The sequence below is a fragment of the Pinus tabuliformis genome, chromosome 6 (genome assembly GCF_031772625.1).
Source record: "Pinus tabuliformis cultivar Carrire ecotype Pingquan chromosome 6, CPIR1, whole genome shotgun sequence".
Taxonomy (NCBI): domain Eukaryota; kingdom Viridiplantae; phylum Streptophyta; class Pinopsida; order Pinales; family Pinaceae; genus Pinus; species Pinus tabuliformis.
This window is the reverse complement of record NC_142292.1, coordinates 1,016,381,361-1,016,391,913: the sequence shown is the minus strand read 5'-3', so window position 1 is coordinate 1,016,391,913 and position 10,553 is coordinate 1,016,381,361. Positions and strand designations below refer to the sequence as shown.

General features: G+C 35.6%; 1 long non-coding RNA gene across 1 annotated transcript; it reads left to right on the top strand.

Annotated features, from left to right (window-relative positions):
* The first annotated feature begins 562 nt into the window (after window positions 1-562).
* On the top strand, window positions 563-3,461 carry LOC149262439 (uncharacterized). The gene is made up of 3 exons (XR_016249292.1): window positions 563-681; window positions 2,996-3,055; window positions 3,222-3,461. It is a non-coding gene; the product is annotated as an uncharacterized LOC149262439 (long non-coding RNA).
* The last annotated feature ends 7,092 nt before the right edge of the window (window positions 3,462-10,553 follow it).

The following is a 10,553-nucleotide window of genomic DNA, read 5'->3' as shown; positions in this document are numbered from 1 at the left end:
CCTTGCAAAATATCAATACTATTGTGTAAATTGAGTTTTACAAGAGGAAATGTCTAAAATGGCACAAAAATAGGAAGAAGCCATGAAGATTATATAAAAATATTTCATTATAATATAAAAAGGGTCAAGGAACATAACTTATATTTAAATACTCTTAAAACCCTTTTGCTTCATGGAATTAGAGTTCAATGGATAGAGGTACTTAATATTAGGGGAAAAGGAGATGTGTCATAATTAAATTATCTCGAAATTTGGGATCTATACAAACACGTTTCTTGAGAAAAAGATAAATATGGCAAGGAACCTAAAAATATCATTTCTATAATCAACAAATTAGCAATTGGTGAGGTAAGTAGAGATGAAATTGGTAATTTATTAGAAGATTCCAAAATTGATATTCTTATTACACTTAGCTCACAATTAGATACATTAAAAATTAATCAAATCCAAGAGGAAGAGAATCCAACTTTGTTTATCTTATGTCCCAAATGTAGAAAAAAGAATTCTTTGAGAGAATTTCCTTTGAATAACATTGAACTATGTGGCATTTATGCAGGGAAACATGCAGTAGAAATTTCCATTCAATACTAGAACTTAAAGCAGTGTATGAAGGAGATAAAGAAGCTATAGAACAAATTTTTTTGGTTGCACCAAAGAAACCTTGACATCCACGAACATCAGGTATGTCTCAATATCCTACAAAAAAAAAAAAATCTTATTATTCAAACCAACAATACCTGAATTAAATTCCTCCCATGCGTTGGAAAGAATGATCACCGCAACAAACTCAAAACCAACCTTGGCAACAAGGATGGCAAGTATCTACCTATGGAACATGCCAAATTATCCATATTTCCTATAGCAATATCCAAAATATCCTATGCAAACCCAATCTTCCCCACAAGTTTAGCAATCCTATCTTAAACCTCAACAACCACCAATTTCACGATCACAACAATTACATCACTATTAGGTAAACCTCCTCCATTGTCTACCCAGTTACCTACACAACCTATTCAAAACCACAACATAGCTCAACCTACTTATAATGCTAAGTTACAAAATTTCCCTACCTATATGATTACCTCTCTTGATTTAAATGATACTGATCTTAGACTAGGAAAAGTAATACATAAATATTCTCTTGTTATTATTCTAATCAATCAAACAATAATAATACTTCTACTCCAATGAAACAAACTTATTCTCCTACAATAGATCAATCTAAGGTATATAAATATCCTCCTTTTCCAAATAGGTTGACATTGGATAAACAAACCAAACAATATGAATATGATTTATTGGTGAATTAAGGATTTTTTGTATTAAAATTCCTTTTTTGCAACAAATATATGATATTACAATCTATTATAAAACAATTAGGGAATTATGTTTAAGAAAACCAAGAAAAAAGAAAAAATTATCCACAAATAGTACAAGTTATGGCCAAAATAGCATATTTAATGTCAGGTAAAATATCTATGGAAAACTATGTTGACCCAAGTTGTTCAATTGCTAAGATTCACATCAATAACATTCCAATTGTAACACTCTAATAGATCTAGGAGATGCAATTAATGTCATGGCAAAAGGAACTATGGATGATTAGCAATTATCTAATCTTTGTCACACACCTACAACATTACACTTAGTAGCTAGATCTATAATAAAACTTGGAGTGAAGGAAGATGTCATAGCCCCTTTATATTCTTGGGAGTATTCTATAAATTTCATGGTTTTTCAACCTAAATATATTTAGGGTGGCCATCCATTAATCTTAGGAAGACCCTAGTTATCTATAATCGAGGCATGTATTAGTTCTAGATCTAGAGACATGACAAATTCACATGGTGATTCAATTAAAAAATTTACCTTGTATCCACTAGCAAAATCCTTAACTGAATTAGAAAATACACAATGGCTTGATGATGCAAATAATGATGAAGAAATAGTACAACCAATCTTAAAAATTGACCAAGCTATGAATTTAAAAGAGGATATTGAAGTAAATCAAATCACTAATTTTATTTCTAATTTTGATTTAATTCAATATATTAGTGGGTAATCTTGTTTTGGTCATATTTTGGAAAATTATTTTTAGGAAAATTGTACAATAGACACTTTATCAACACTATTTGATTCTCTGTCTTTCATTTAACTTGATATCATAATCATGTACTACTTCTTTTGAGATTAAGGAGGAATTTTTTTAAACATAAATACTAAACTTGAAGAATCACAAAAATAATAGTTGATTCAAAAACTATAAAATCATTTTGGTGCATTTGCATGGGAGTATACTAATATGGGTGGAATTCATCCTAACACATGTATACATCAAATTTGTATTTAGGAAAATTCTATACCAATCAAGCAATCTCAAAGACATTGAATCTAGTTCTAAAAGAAATTGCAAAGGAGGAATTACAAAAATGACTAAATGGGAATTTCATAATCCTATTTTTGATAGCCAATGGATTTTATCTTTAGTAGTTAATCCTAAAAATAATAGTAAGTGGTGAGTTGTCATAGATTATCATGAATTAAACAAAGCTACCTTAAAGGATTATTTTTCTCTTCCATTCATAGATCAAGTTTCAGATACCTTAGCAAGGAAAATTATTTCTCTTTTCTTGATGGATGTAGTGGTTATAATAAAATTCAAATTGCTCCAAAAGATCAAGATAAAACTACGTGTACATTCCCATGGGGAACATATGCTTACATATGATTACCCTTTGGGTTATGCAATGCTCCTAATATTTTTCATCATGTCGTTTTAAGTATTTTTGCTAAATTGATCCATGATTGTGTAGAGATATATATGGATGGTTTTATTTTTTACATAAATTCTTTTGAGGAATCATTAGAAAAGCTTGAAAAAGTTTTGATTAGATGTCAAGCAAATAATATTTCATTAAGTCATGAAAAATGTCATATGTTGCTAACTGAAGGAATTGTTTTGGCTCATTGCATATTGTCTACGGGAATCAAGGTTTATCCAACAAAGATAAAATTCATTTCTAAACTTCCAGTGCCAAAGAATCAAAAGGATGTAAGGAGTTTCTTAGTAAATGCAAGCTATTACAAGAATTTCATAGAAAATTTCATAAAAACTGTTCCCCTTAATTTTATATTTATTTGAAGTATATGGCATCATAAATGAATTAAATAGGATAATCATGATTCTACTTGATATGGTTTATATGGTGGAATGCTAGGATTTGGAGTATGGAGGATGAAGATAGCATCACCTACTCGTAAGATCATGTGGATGACATGAGAAGCAGTGACATATTCTATACTTAGAAGGATTTTGTTAATCTTAGTTGCTACACAAATGACCATGTTTTTGTATGTTTTCTGTTGGAATAAGAACATTTATGTATTTAATATTATAAATTAGGGTCTCCAATGTACTTGTAAGATGTGCATTGTATATGAAGACTACAAATTTTTAACTTGCATTATTTTGCCTACTATGTTTCTACCAAAAGGAAATTGTATCACTACTTTCCTTGAATCCAAATTCCAATCACTCTTGTCAATGATCCATATACTTGAACACATGATCATGCTATTTAGAACCTTGTTGTCACTAGGAAATCTTATTGCATGAGTTAGGTAATTCTTTTTTCTATATGCTGCTAGGGGTAGTTCAATTGGTGATGATTGTGTAAGTAAGGTATGTCCCGGGGGGGAACTCAATTAGTGATCAAATTAATGTGGAATATATGAAAACTGATAGATCTAAGGTTCAAATCCACCTATTGTGACACAATTTATGAAGAGAAGGAAAAGTTGTAGACCCCTAGAGCTTTACTAGTAGTTATGTGTCAAGCGAGCTGTTGGGTTCCTCTGGGATACAATATTTTTTTCTATAGATCACAACTCCTATTGTTGGAAACTTTAAAATGTTATTGCATGGAGGAAACACATGCATAAATATTAAATTCATAAAAGGAAATAAAAATTCATAAACACACACAAGAAATGAAAATGATTACCAAACTATATAATTATTTGTTATAATGGAGTGAGCTTTATCTCCCAGATAATGGAACCATATTGAAACTGCAATAAAATAACTCAAACAAAATCATACACCACCATTAAAACTACAATTCAAATTGGAGCAAAGATCTCATGAAATTTTTATTCTATGCTATTATAATTTGGACTATGTGATCTAAGAGTACTCTCTTTCAAATGGAAATGACACTCTCTTTTATAAATGAGCTTGTTTGCAATTAAAATCTAAATATAGATCCACTTGAGAATATTCTCGAGTGGTTACAACAACTATCTAATATAGATCCACTTGAAGGTAGGATATTCTCAAGTGACTACAATAGCTCATAAAATAATTCCAAGATTCATGCTAACTCCCAACTAATTTCCAAATTCGAAATTATTCATGTGGGTTATAATATATTTCTCAATATATGTTATAAAATAGTTATTGATGTGTTGAGCTACCAATATCCATGGTATATACATGGGATACCTTTAAATCTATAATGAAAATGAATATGCACACTTGGGCACATATAAATTTTCCTTCCAATAATTGAGACCATGAAATATATGTTTCATCATCTTCCCCAAGTTTCTTCATGATTGGTGGTGGTCAATCTCCTCCTAATTTGTGGCATGCTAGATAAATTTTCCTTCCAATAATTGAGACCACAAAATATACGTTCTATCATCTTCCCCAAGTTGTTTCATGATTGGTGGTGGTCAATCTCCTCCTAATTTGTGGTTACAACAACTATCTAATATAGATCCACTTGAAGGTAGGATATTCTCAAGTGACTATAATAGCTCATAAAATAATTCCAAGATTCATGCTAACTCCCAACTAATTTTCAAATTCGAAATTATTCATGTGGGTTACAACAAATTTCTCAATATATGTTATAAAATAGTTATTGGTGTGTTGAGCTCCCAATATCCATGGTATATACATGGGATACCTTTAAATCTATAATGAAAATGAATATGCACACTTGGGCACATATAAATTTTCCTTCCAATAATTGAGACCACGAAATATATGTTCTATAATCTTCCCCAAGTTGCTTCATGATTGGTGGTGGTCAATCTCCTCCTAATTTGTGGCATGCTAGATATACAATACGTGAATCTACAAATTCTTTGCACCATTAACTCAAATTTCTTCAACCTTGTATTTTGTGGATCCATTCCTATAATAACTTGTTCACACATGAGATATTACTTCTAAATTAAACACATAATACAATAATTCTTCTTAATGTTAGTCACATACATGAGCATTAAAATGGACTAGTATAGTGTCATGGGTAAATGGAAAGGGAAAAAATAAGAAAAAGATGATGTCAAAAGGTAGTAATTTTATGACTCATCATTTCCCCCAAATAGAGTATGTTGCATGCCTTCATGCATCCCTATACCTTTGTATCAACCAAGCTATAAGGAGAAACATGAGGCAGTGGGTGATCATCAGGTGAATGAGGAGGAATAGGTGGTTGAGTACTACTAGATGGATCACTAGCACCCTAATCATCATCTAATCCATGTCCATCCCCAGGAGGTGGAGTACTACTAGAAGGATCACCACCCTAATCATCATGATCCAATGGTGTAGTACTAGATGAATACTTGGTATCTGCTGGATGGTGGTGATCCCTCCTCAATTCATGTATAAACCCACTAGCTTTGATGATATGACGCATAAGACTCATCATATCGCACGTCAAGTCCATCCAAAGCTCCAGGAACATAGCATATGCCCTGAAGTCTCGAGTCATCGCATGACAGACTCTCGCCTCAACCAAAAATATAGAGAGTCAGTTTCCCAGATCCATCCTAAATCCAATATAAGGCCTACGATGTGGGCACATGCCCACATGTATCCGATCAGGATGTCTGGCCTCACCCTCCATGGCCTCGACCATCTCTGCAGCTCCATCTGGTGGGGGAGGAGGCACATCCCCAACGAATGTGTTGATGACTACAAAATATATAGTACACAACAATAATTAGACAATTTCATTAAACAATATAATAAAACAAGTTAAAGAATGTGCTAGAATAAATTTTATTCTAATTAATTAATACAATAAAATGAAACTATATTCATTTAAAGAAAACACTAATATTACCTCTAGCGTATGTTGGCTCATCCTATGTGAAGAGGGTGTTAGGGCACTATCACCATTCCATCCTTGTGTAAGGACATGATGCCAAGATGAACATGTGATCGGCCTCACTGCCTAGTAGCTCCAATGCCTCAACAAAAATCCTAGGTAGATACTCCAGTTGGCCCCTCTTGGGCATCATATTTTCTCAATCCACATCCACACCTCAATCATCCACCTAAGAGGGTGACAGTTAAAATTAGCCCTCATCTCTAGAAACCTATCAAAAAATAAACAAAAAATATCTAAAGAAAAAGGGAAGTTTTTCATCCCATGTATCATAGCATGACACCTATATAAAGCTATACAAAAGTGCCACAAAAGGAAAACCATCTAGCACATCGTGGCTTGTTGATCCAGGTGGCTCTAGAGACACACACAGGACAAAGAGGACCCAGGAAAGCCAAAAAATCAAAGTGTTTGGATTATGCTCGAACTAGGACCAACGAGTAGATCTCGTCGACCTAATCGTGGCAGTGCGAACACTTTGTCAATACAAGTCCGAATGAGGAAGTTAGAAGAAGTCAAAGGTGGGTTGAATTTTTGCTAATTGGGCAGGCTTAAGGAGGCCACAATTTGGACAGAACCTGGCCACTGGATTCTGGCCAACTCCAGCTAGATTCCGAGTGAAATTTTGGCCTAGTTAAAAAGACTCCTACAACTAAAAACAAAATTTCAAAAAAATGCATAATGTTGTTATTAAAACAAAAATATATAAAAAAGGGGGGTGGGGGCCACCAACCCCACCACCCCCTAACCTTCATAACCTTATATATAAATATAGTGGAGGGGCAGGTCACAACCCCCAGCCCGCTCCCACGGAACCATCACAACACAATATGGGTGGTGGGCCGGCCCTTGGGGCACCGACCCAACCGCCCCACTCCTTAAACATAACTATTACATGGAGGAGGGTCGGCCTTGGGGAATGGACCCTCCAACTCATCAAACCTCACCACATGTCATTAACGTAAAGTGAAACGATGGGAGAATGTATGGGGGCGGGCCCAACCACCCCAATATTGTTTAAAAACAAAAAAAAAAGTGTAAAAAGAGGAGGCAGGGTTTGACCGCCCAACCTCCTCCCTATTAAACTGGACCACAACCAACTCCACTAACAGATTTATTGGGAAATCCATCACCCAATTTCTATTTAAAACACAACTTTCAATGCGCTCAATGGGGAAGGCAGTGCACGCAGTTCGAGGCAGAATTTTGTAGAGAGGCGAAATTTCATTTTGTCAGATTTTGACAAATTTTATATGGTTTCAACACTTCTCGATGCCACGAATGCAATGGAATTGTCCATTTCTCCATCAGAGTTTTGAATTTTTTTCCATTTTTAAGTATGCAAGTGGAACCATGACTATTGCAGAAACAGGGAGCGAAACCATGATCCTTGAAATTTTCACGAGGTAATTTTTTCCATGTCGGAATATAGTCAAGTTTACAATTGTTTTTCATGGTTTTCCGCAGGGATCACAATGGCAAGGTCAGATTCACCTTTTGAGTTGCAGATTTCTAGTCCACCCATGGAGCAAATTCTTTGAGGAATCTAGGGGGAATCTAAAAGATTCCTTGAGCCCTAGATTCTCAACTTCTCAGAATTCAAAAATTTGACAGTCGATTTTGCACTATTCGACGCCACAAATCTGATGGTGCGTTCATATTTCTAATTTTCTCATTCTATTCTTTAGCCACATTTCTAAGTGGAATGCAGGTGTTAGCATTCATGTGTGAGCAACCATTTCCATGTGATTGATGCCGTGAGATCGATGGCACTAACAGCTTCAGCGGTTTGACATCCACTTCTTTAGATGGCCCTTGGTTGTGAGGTATATGTTGTGTTCATGTACTTCTTCTTTATGCATTGTGCTGCACAGGTCCTTGCTTGATGTTTGATGTGGGATCCTGTTTCTTACTCATTTTCATGATTCCTAGTTGATGTGATGCGGAATCATTTGTGTGATGTACTTATTGTCATGATTTGTCATGTTGTGTTTTGAGATCCCTTTATTGTACGTTGATGGGATACTCATGTGTCGCCATGCATGTTTTCTTTGAGATCCCTTTTATGCCATGTTGGCGAGATGCTCATCATGCATGAATTTTGTGTCATACTGATAGGAGTCTTTTGAATGAGAGTTCCTGTAGTGGAACATCTTTTGGTGCCACACCTACATGAGGGAATTTTCCTAGTATGATAACAGCATCATGTTTTATGTACATTGTTACTATTGACATCACTTAATGCAACGACCTACACCATCTTGACACCGGGGCTCGGAGATGTAGTCCCTCCTGGATGAATTCTGTTATCAATGGCTTACGTTTTTATGTTGCTGATGATTGATATGTTCCTCTTCTTTACAGAATGCACATGTATTCATTTATGTTCTTTTAAAAATAAAATTTAACACATCACAAAAGTAAAAGGTCTTGGAAGGGTCCTTCGTTACACTCGGACCTAGATCAAGTGGTATCAGAGCGGTCTTTGCGTTGATGTGAATTGCAAGCGTGAACAATGGAACATGCAGTGACAGAGGATGAAAAAGTGATGTATGAGACCATACTCAACATTTCCAAAAAGGTAGAGATAATGTATGAAACTCTACAGAAAGAGACAGAGGAAAAGGAGCAATTGCAACTTCAGTTGTAAGCCACAGAAGAGTCCATGGAAGAAAGTAAGCACAACAAACATAATCTTCAAACAGAGAACATTGAATTGAAGATGCGTCTACAAGAAGAGAGAGAGGAGAAACATAGTTTGCTACGACATATGCAAGCAAAGGACGAGGCCTTGGAAAAGCTGCAGTGTGACCAATGTGAGGTAAAAAGTAGTTCTCTAAATTCATGTATGTTTCCTGATGATGATTTCGCTGTTTTTGAAAATCATATCACGGGAATTGGCTCCAAACTATTGAAGAGAATGGGGTTTGAAGGAAAAGGCTTGGGAATTAATGGCCAAGGCATTGTCAATCCCATCAAAGTGGAGGAATTACCCCGTCAGATAGGACTTGGATATGTCAGAAAATAAGTTGGGGAATGCGCCATGATAGTTAGTGAACCACCAACAATAGATGATGAGCAGCCCTCATCAGTTCTTTCCAAATCAACAGAGGAGGTAAAAAATGTTGATTTCCTTTCAGTTTTGTCTTCCCATAGTATGATTTCTATTGGAGATTTGGAGATCCCAATTATAGGGACAAACATGAGGCTCCTTACTAGGATGAGGCACGAGGAGGAAAAAGAACTTGGCGTTAATAACCAAGGCATAACTCAACCTTTGGAGGTTATGCAGAGACCTCAATTTGTAGGCTTGAGATACACCGAGGGAGAATGCTCGAAGGTGTCAGATTCTTTCGAGACATTGTCGAAATCATCAAGGAAAGAGAATGATGGGAACACATCCCCATCATCCCATGACAGTTTCCCTTGCAGGGAAAGAGCTGAGGCATGCTCTCATCGCCATACTTACATCAGCGACGGCAAGGAAAGGTATAACCAGTTTCAATATTCGAATGGTCATTTTGATTATGATCATGTTGTTAATGATGAATGAAGAACATGGCATCGAAAAACATGCACCTTTTGTGGATTACATAACCATACATTTTCTAAGTGTTGGAAAAGAATGGCAACACATAAAAGGATGAGGCGTGAAAGACCCTCTCAACAGCAGGGAAAGAAACAAGTTAAGAAAATTTGGAGGAAGAAGATGTATTGCAGTCACGGCAACAGAAATGGCCATCAAAGAGCCACTTGTTGGAGGCTCCATCCAGAGCAGCGCCTTAAAGATAAAGTGTCGGTGCATCAACCAGGTGAAATGATTAATCGACAAGCAAGACTATCACAGGGTGATGATCCATTCACCTTGATAAGTGAAAAATGGTTTCTAGACATGTTAGCATATCATCGTCGTACTTTTGTAAATCATTTGTTGCATTTTAAAATGTAAAAGTGATGATGTGTTTTCCATCACTTGTTCAACAACGGTGATGTCTGGTCTTATTTTGAGTCGCATTTTACGCTATGAAAGTGATGTTATTTTTCCATCACTTGTCAAAACAACAGTGTTTGGCCTTATGTTTGTAAATCATGTGTTGGAGTGATGATGAGTGTTCCATCACTTGTTGAAGCAACAATGATATGTTGGCCTTGTTTTCATAGCCAGGGTATTGTGTCCATCTTGTTGTAAACTTGACCACCGAGTTTGTGTTATAAACTCGTGGCAAGTGTGGGATGCTTGGGTCATTAGTCAGTCATGAAAGTAAAGCATGTAATTTGCAAAACAATGTACTATAGATTGCAGGTGTAAGCTCATCACAGGCTCCGAAGAACAAAGGTGAAGGAGATGGAAGCGAGACCTTT